This window comes from Lactuca sativa, chromosome 3, assembly GCF_002870075.4.
Source record: "Lactuca sativa cultivar Salinas chromosome 3, Lsat_Salinas_v11, whole genome shotgun sequence".
In the NCBI taxonomy this organism is placed as follows: Eukaryota; Viridiplantae; Streptophyta; class Magnoliopsida; order Asterales; family Asteraceae; genus Lactuca; species Lactuca sativa.
The window spans coordinates 59,928,765-59,936,298 of record NC_056625.2 but is presented as its reverse complement, the minus strand read 5'-3'; the positions used below and the strand labels follow the sequence as shown (position 1 = coordinate 59,936,298).

General features: G+C 45.6%; 1 non-coding gene across 1 annotated transcript; it reads left to right on the top strand.

Moving 5' to 3' along the window:
• Positions 1-6,568: 6,568 nt before the first annotated feature.
• On the top strand, positions 6,569-6,675 carry LOC111904365 (small nucleolar RNA R71). The gene has a single exon (XR_002854486.1). It is a non-coding gene; the product is annotated as a small nucleolar RNA R71 (small nucleolar RNA).
• The last annotated feature ends 859 nt before the right edge of the window (positions 6,676-7,534 follow it).

The following is a 7,534-nucleotide window of genomic DNA, read 5'->3' as shown; positions in this document are numbered from 1 at the left end:
CTCCGATTCATGTTATGACTTTTGGAAACTATGATTTGTAAACACTTTTGTTTTTTGGATTGGTTTCAAAAATGAAAATTTTACCTTGATTTTTGGGATGTTACAAGTTGGTATCAGAGTTGAAACGTCCAAAATTTCAAAGGAAAATTTTTTAGTTTTATTTATTTAATATATAACTCTTACAAAATATAAAAAAATCATTATTATATAAAGGATTATTTTAGCATAAGTCGATAAAACCTTATTAATGCTTCAATGTTGATACAGTCATGTATAGGCCTTTCCATGTTTGATGAACAACATGCAAAGTAGTTATTCAACAACTGTAAGTCAAGGCTTAGTGATTTCCCTCAAAATATTCCATACCACAACACATATACAATACATACGCATAATGGCCTTCAACATATAGTTGGTCCGCCCCTGGCCTTCAACATAAAGTTGGTCCGACCTATCTATGCCTACATGGACCACACCTTGGCCTTTAACATGAAGCTAGTCCGCCCGAGTCTATTGGCCTTCACCATGAGTGTAACTCCTCGTTTTAAGAGTAATTATTTATGGACCCCCGAGATCATGAGTAAGGGCATTTCGATCTTTTATGGGCAATGGGTTTTATTCGAGAAGGTTTCGGGACGGGGTGTGTTGCTAGAAGCGTAGGGCTTCTCGTCACCTTTTCGTGGATATAAAGTCTGTCGGAAACGGACTTAGAATAAAGGAGTTATAACACTTTGAAGATAGTGTCAATAATGGTCCATAAAGGGAATATTTGACAAAGGGGTCCTAGGAATGCATGGAGTGCATGTGTGTGATTGGCTGGGTATGCCCAACATAAGCTAGGTTACGCCCAACATAGATTGGGTAAGTGAACGCGGGTGTTGGGGGCGTACGTCCAACATACAGGATGTACGCCCAGCGTACGTCCAGTGTCTAGAAACTCTAATTTTAGGGCCAACCACTATATAAGGAACATTATGGTTCCAACCCTAGCCTCCATATCTGCCCTCTTACCCTCAGAAACCCTAAGTAGTCGTTCTTCTTCCATTGTTGGGGATATTTGACCTTGGGTAGCTTGGTTTGGCAAAGGAGAGCCTTGAAGAAGAAAGAAGAAGTTGTCAAGGAAGGAGTTGGGTGGCTGGAGCTCATAGATCTGGGAAGACATCATCTTCTGGAGCCCTTTTGAGGTATAAAGTCTCTTGCTTGACATCTATTTTGTGTAGATCTAGGTGTTATCAATTTTTGACACCATTTATTGTCCCCAAAACCCCAGAGTGATGCATGATGCGAGTTGGCTGAGATTAGCTATCCTTTCAGACCTTAGGAGAGGTCTTGATTGAGAAAAATGAGGTCCCAATGGCTTTGGTTGTCTCATGAGGGATGTAGGTAGGTCTTAATGGATTAAGACCTTGAGTTAAGAGATTTATGGATGTCCCAAGTAATAAAGTTTGATACTTTATGAATCCTAGGCATGTTTGGTCGATGGATTTGAAGTTTGGGCTTAAGAGCTTAAGCCATTAAGAACTTAAGAGGAGTTTTAGATCAGCGCGTGTACGCCTTGCGTAAGTTGATGTACACCCAGCGTATTGGGTCAGTGCCCCGTTTCCAGTCCGCGAGAATTGAAGTACGCCCAGCATACTCCCTCTGTTGGGTTTTCGATTTTGGGCCTAAAGTGATTGGGCAGTCAGAGCGGCCGCACTTATGAGAAGTGCGGGAAGGGTTATATCGGAGTTTGTAGGACCGGTGGTGCGTGCCGCAAGTGCGGGAGAGAGGGGAATTATGCGAGGGATTGCCGTCATTCAGCCCCGGTTCAGGATATGAGGATTTGTTATCAGTGTCATCAGGTTGGTCACATAAGGGCCAACTGTCCACAGCTTGTTTCCAGGCCAGTGCAGGTTCCAACACAGGCCACTTTGAGGTCTACTGGCAGGGGCCAGGGTGGAGCGGAGCCTCCGAGGGCTCAGGGGCGCACTTTTCAGCTCACAGCAGAGGAGGTCAGAGCAGAGCCGGATGCGGTTGCGGGTATGTTTACGTTTTGTTGTTGTCTGGTTATCTTGTTATTTTGTGGTGTTGTATTTTATTCGCCGTTCTGCGTGTTTCATGGGTTGGTTGAAAGTGATAGTAGTAAGGAGTTGTATATGGTTAGCATCCAAGGGATTGATGGTCAACATTTGGTTGTATGGTCTTGTTGTCGGATATAGCAATTGCGATTTATGAAGTGTTCAGTGAAGAGTCGAGCTCCCTTAGAGTTCGAGATGTGCGATGTCAGAGGAGTGATTTTGGGGAGGTTGCTCGTTTTAGAGGGAATCAGTTCATGGATAAGGGGATTATATTGAGTAGGGTTGTTTAAGTGATGTCGGTTGGGTCACCGGTGGTTGGAAGTCAGTGCTCTAAGTGGGGGAGAATTGAAAAATTCTCAGGAGGGTCGATAAGCGTTAGAGTTTGATTAGCTGCTTGGGATCCAACAGTGTTTCAGTCAACCAAGAGTGTGGGCTGGTATGAGTAAGTGACAGACCGATGGGGCGGAGTACAGACCGAGGATTTCGGAAAGGGTGATTGGTTGTTGTGAGGCCTAGGATTAGGCCGAGATCTGAGTATATGGAATAGAGTTAGGGTTCGGAACCCATAGAGGGCTAGAACAATATGTATGGGAGAGATTCCCAGGAGGAATAGTTCGGAATGATGTATGATAGTTTGAGCGGTCCGGGGAGACTGAAGGCCGGTGGGCGTACCAGTCAGGCCGAAGGCTCGGAAAATGGTCCGAACAGGCTGAAGGCCCTGGAGGGCGGTCCAGGCATGCTGAAGGTTCTGAGAGTGGTCCAGATTGGCTGAAGGCCTGGTAAGGTGGTCTAGTCATGCTGAAGACTCTGTAAGTGTTGATAGAGATGTATGCGGAAAGTGATTTGAGTATGCTGCTATGCAATAGCAAGCAATGGGTCTGGCCCCGGGTATTTGATCAAGTTAGTGGAAGGCAGTGCATGGACCTGAGAGTCCTTGCGAGCAGATTCAGAGCATGTGCGATGCATGGAGTAGCGATTACTCTACAAGGGATAGTGTAGAGTGGGGTGTGAGCACCGTGGCACTTGTCTGAAGTGGCAAGGTTGGCAAATAGATTTCCTTGGATAAGGAAAGGGAAAGGTATGTAACTCCGGGAGGAAGTGTTGGTTCACGGAAGTGAAAGCAGTAGTGAGAATGGATGATTGAGAGTATTTCAATTATGGTTGTTGAGCACTGTGACTGTACCAGTGGTATGGAAGCACATTCGAATTGGGTGTCTGTTGAGGTTGCGAATGAATTTTCGGTGGTATAGAACCAGAGGAGTTCAGAAGGGATGCAAGGATGGAGCCTTGGATTTCCAGTATGGTTGTGATAAGGAGGTTATGCATGTAGCAATAATTCATCCCAGGAATGTCTGGAGGTATCGTCAGTGTGTCGGGTTTTCCACCCCGAGGATGTTAGAGCAGATTCAGCATGCGTATGTGATTGCAAGGAGGAGCTCATGAGAGTTGCTCAGGAGCTGAAGGATGTGCCATCCTGTCAGCTCGGAAAGAAAAAAGTTGGATTCGGAAAAGAAAACGGGATAAGTCCCAGAAGTGAATTCAATAAAGGATAGGCCAGTTGAGTAAAGGGGTAGCAGCTTGGTACCGGGCCAGGACCCGATGGTCCAGGGTGATGTCTAGCTTTGTAAGGGTCAAGTGATTGTTGTGATTTGGGGTGATGAAAGTATCATCGGGCGATCATTGGTTAATGAGGGTTGTTATCAGAGAAAGAAGCTGGTGGCCGGCTTGAATCAGTTTTCAAAACTCTAGGAGGGAAGAGTTGGACTTTATAGAGGTTCGATAGCAGTGATCGGAGGAACCTGGGTCGGTCGATACCAGGAGGTGCATTGTGGGAGTATTATCGGGAATTGTGTGCTGCAACAGGCTTCGAGGACGAAGCCTAATTTAAGTGGGGGAGAATGGTAACACCCCGAGTTCAGAAGTGCAAGTTCAGGGTTCTAAGTGTAAATGAGGAAGGCCGAATCGACGAGTCGAGTCGCGATTCTGGTCACGCGTTAAGTGACCAACTCGGCGAGTCAGAGGCTGGACTCGGCGAGTTGGTGTTGGAATGAGAAAAACCCTAATCCGGAGTTTTTTCCATATATAAAGAACATAATACCCTCTCTTCAGCCTCTCTACATTCCCTTTGAGTCCCAGAAACCCTAATAGCCGTGAGTGAGAGCTTGGAGAGTGTTTGAAGCTTTGAGGAGTGAATTTGGTGGAGGAGACTTGAAGAGCAAGAGGCAACCATCAAGGATTTCGTGTGGATCCAGAACCCACTCCAGTTTGGGACACATTTGTGAGGTATTAAGCTGTTACCTTGCCCCTTTTCTTCTAGAATCGTTCATATGTGGAGGCTAGGGTTTCCTTGATCAAGGGAAACGTTATAGAAGCTAGATCTGAAGCTGAAACTTCAGATCTGAACCTCTTTTGGGTCCTAATTTCATAAAGTATCAGTCCTTGGATGATTGGTGAAGCCCCTTTTGTCTAAAACCCAAGCCCTAGTGTGTTTTGAGTTTATATTTCCTTGATATCACGTAAAGTTTGCAACTTAATGTGAGGGATAGCTTGAAGAAGAATAGATTTATGGATTTGAGCCCTAGCATGGCTTAGAAAGCCACTTCATGGGTTAAGAGCTGGAGATACTCGGCAAGTCGCATGAGTGGACTCGGCGAGTTGGATGAAGATAGGCAGGAACTCGACGAGTTGGATGAAGATAGGCAGGAACTCGACGAGTTAGAAGAACAACTCGGCGAGTCTGTTGAATGTTGCCTTGGACTCGGCAAATCTGTTCTTGGACTCGGCGAGTCTGGTCAAGGAGTCCTAACCTTTTCGGGTTGAACAGTGAATCGGCGAGTCGAAGGATGACTCGGTGAGTTGAGCGTGAAGGGATTCAGAGTTGTTGGACTCGGCGTCTTGGGGCGACTTGGCGAGTTGAGTCGCGATATGGGAGTTTCAGAGCATGGGAACTCGACGAGTCAGCGTGTTGACTCGGCGAGTAGAGTCAGTCATGAAGTTTGACTTTGACTGAGGACTTTGACTTTTACCAAGGGTTGACCAGTTGACTTACAGGGATATTTTGGTAATTATTGTTTTTGGTTATTTAGTATTGACCAGTGGTGAAGTTCGTGTCGGAGGTTGGAGCAGCGTGATCTTATCTCTTCAGTCAGCAGTTACGAGATGAGTTATCCTCACTATATTGACAGGGTCTACGGCACCAAGGCCGACCCTTTATCGGATGGAAATCCGGGTAGTTGTTTGTTATGTTATTGCTTTGTTATGTTTGCATCCTGGTAGTTAGGATGGTATATGTTAGAGACCTGGTTAGGTCGGTATCTTGGTTTATAGGATGATGCTATGCTAGTGACCGGTTAGGTCGGAATCCTGGTAGGGATGTGTTATGTATGTGATATGCTAGTTTGGTTGATTAGCTATGAATTGTTATATGATTATATGTTTATGTGCACATGGCTGTTTGACTAGGGTTGGGTTGAGGCGGGTCCTGCTTTGTGCTGTAGGCCAACATACCCAGGGCGGACCATATATTCCGAAGGCCCAGCGAGCGGTCCGGATAGGCTGCAGGCCCCAAGAGGGCGGACCATATGTGTCGAGGCTCGGAGAGTGGACCAGGCCGACTAAAGGCCCGGTGCGGGCGGACTAGTCATACTGTAGACTCAGAGAGTGGACCAAGTGGGTTGAAGGCCCGGTGCAGGAGGACCAACCACACTGCAGACTCAATGTATATGGCTAGACTCGGAGGGTGGACCAGGTGGATTGTAGGCCCGGTGACTATGTTTATGTGCGCGCCTCGTGGGTTATTTTCAGTTTTGCTAGGAAGTTTGCCCGGTGACCTTTGGTTGATTTGTTGAGCAAGTTGCCCAAGCTGCGTTTCTATATTGTGGATAGATGATTGCTGGTTCCTAAGCATGGTCCTTGTTTCTTGAATTGCAGCATCATGATCACTATGTCTTTTTTCTAAAGCAACTACAGATTTGGTGAGCATTTCTTCCAAGCTTGGCTTCCTCTCTTGCACCGGCTCCTCCTTTTGGTAGAACCCTCTCTCTTTTTGCCTAAACCTTTCCTCCTTGGCTTTCTTGTACTCTTCATAAGGGAGCCATTCTTTCTTTTGTTTGCGCCAGTCTTCATCATATCGGTCTCCACTTGAGTAACACACTTGCACCTTCTTGTTGTCATTCTCATCTAAATCACAGTCTCTAGTGAGGTGAGGCCCATTGCAGTTTTCACAGCCCACTCGAATAGCATGGATCGTTTGATCCATTTTATCCATCCTCCTATCCATGGTTTTTAGCATGGCCATGACCGCGGATAAGTCTTCAGTAGCTGCATAAGCGGCTCCTCTAGTGACGTCATGTCTAGGTTTGTGGTATTCTCTAGAGTGTTTAGAGAATTCTTCAATCAATTCTTTGATCACCGGGGGCGGCTTCTTTGTGAGCGGGCCTTGCGAGTCTAGTAACTGCCTGGTTGTGACATTGAGTCCATCATAGAAGATAGAGACTTCTTGCTGGCTGTTTAGGTCATGGTGTGGGAAGTTTCTTAGTAAGCTCTTGTACCTCTCCCATGCTTCATATAGTGACTCTCCAGTTTGTTGTTAAAAGTTATCAATGACCTTCTTCAACTTGGCTATCTTGGAAGGTGGGAAAAAGTGATCAATGAATTCTTCTTTCATCTTGGCCCAAGTGGTGACTGATTCGGGGGGAAGTGACTTGAGTCAGTCTTTTGCAGCACCTTTGAATGTCACTAGAAGCATACGAAGTAGCTGAGTCTCGCGGGGCACATTTGGAACATTGAATTAATCAGCTACATCATTGACTTCGTCCAAATGCTTGTAGGCATCTTCATGGTCTTTTCCATAAAACGGTATTTCTTTAAGTAAAGCTAGGATATGACCCTTTAGCTCGAAAGTAGCAGTCGCGGGAATGGCGGGTTCCACAAGTCCCGGGCCAGTGTCGTCGTGCATCCTCTTCCTCCATTCTCCTATGGGGATTTCATCAATGTTAGCCATTGTAATAGCTAACTCTTCCTCGGAATCGGTTTCGTGCTCGTATGTATGCTCCTCTTCTTCCTCGGTCTCGTATTCGATATCTTCTTGAATTGGGTCTTCAATTGTCAAAGAGGCACTCGATGCTCCTGATTTGCTGCTCTTCTTTTTCCCAAAAATAGTCTTCAAATTGGACAAAGGTGGCTTCTTTGGTGTACTCGAGCTCTCCACGTCCTTTCCTTTGCTCCTTTTCAATGCGGATTCGGGATCTTCAAACGGGGGTACCAGCGGGGTGTTTGATCCACTGGTCATGAAAGTCCTAAAATAAACAAGATAAAAACGTAAAAAGAACAAAAAATGTACTAAAAAAATCGAAAATTAATCTGCCAAATACGCTTGTACTCGCCGAGTAGGTGCGACTGCACTCGGCGAGTATCAGTGTAATTTTGAAGAAAATTTAAACTTAATTTTAAAACTAAAACATATGCTAAAACCTAAT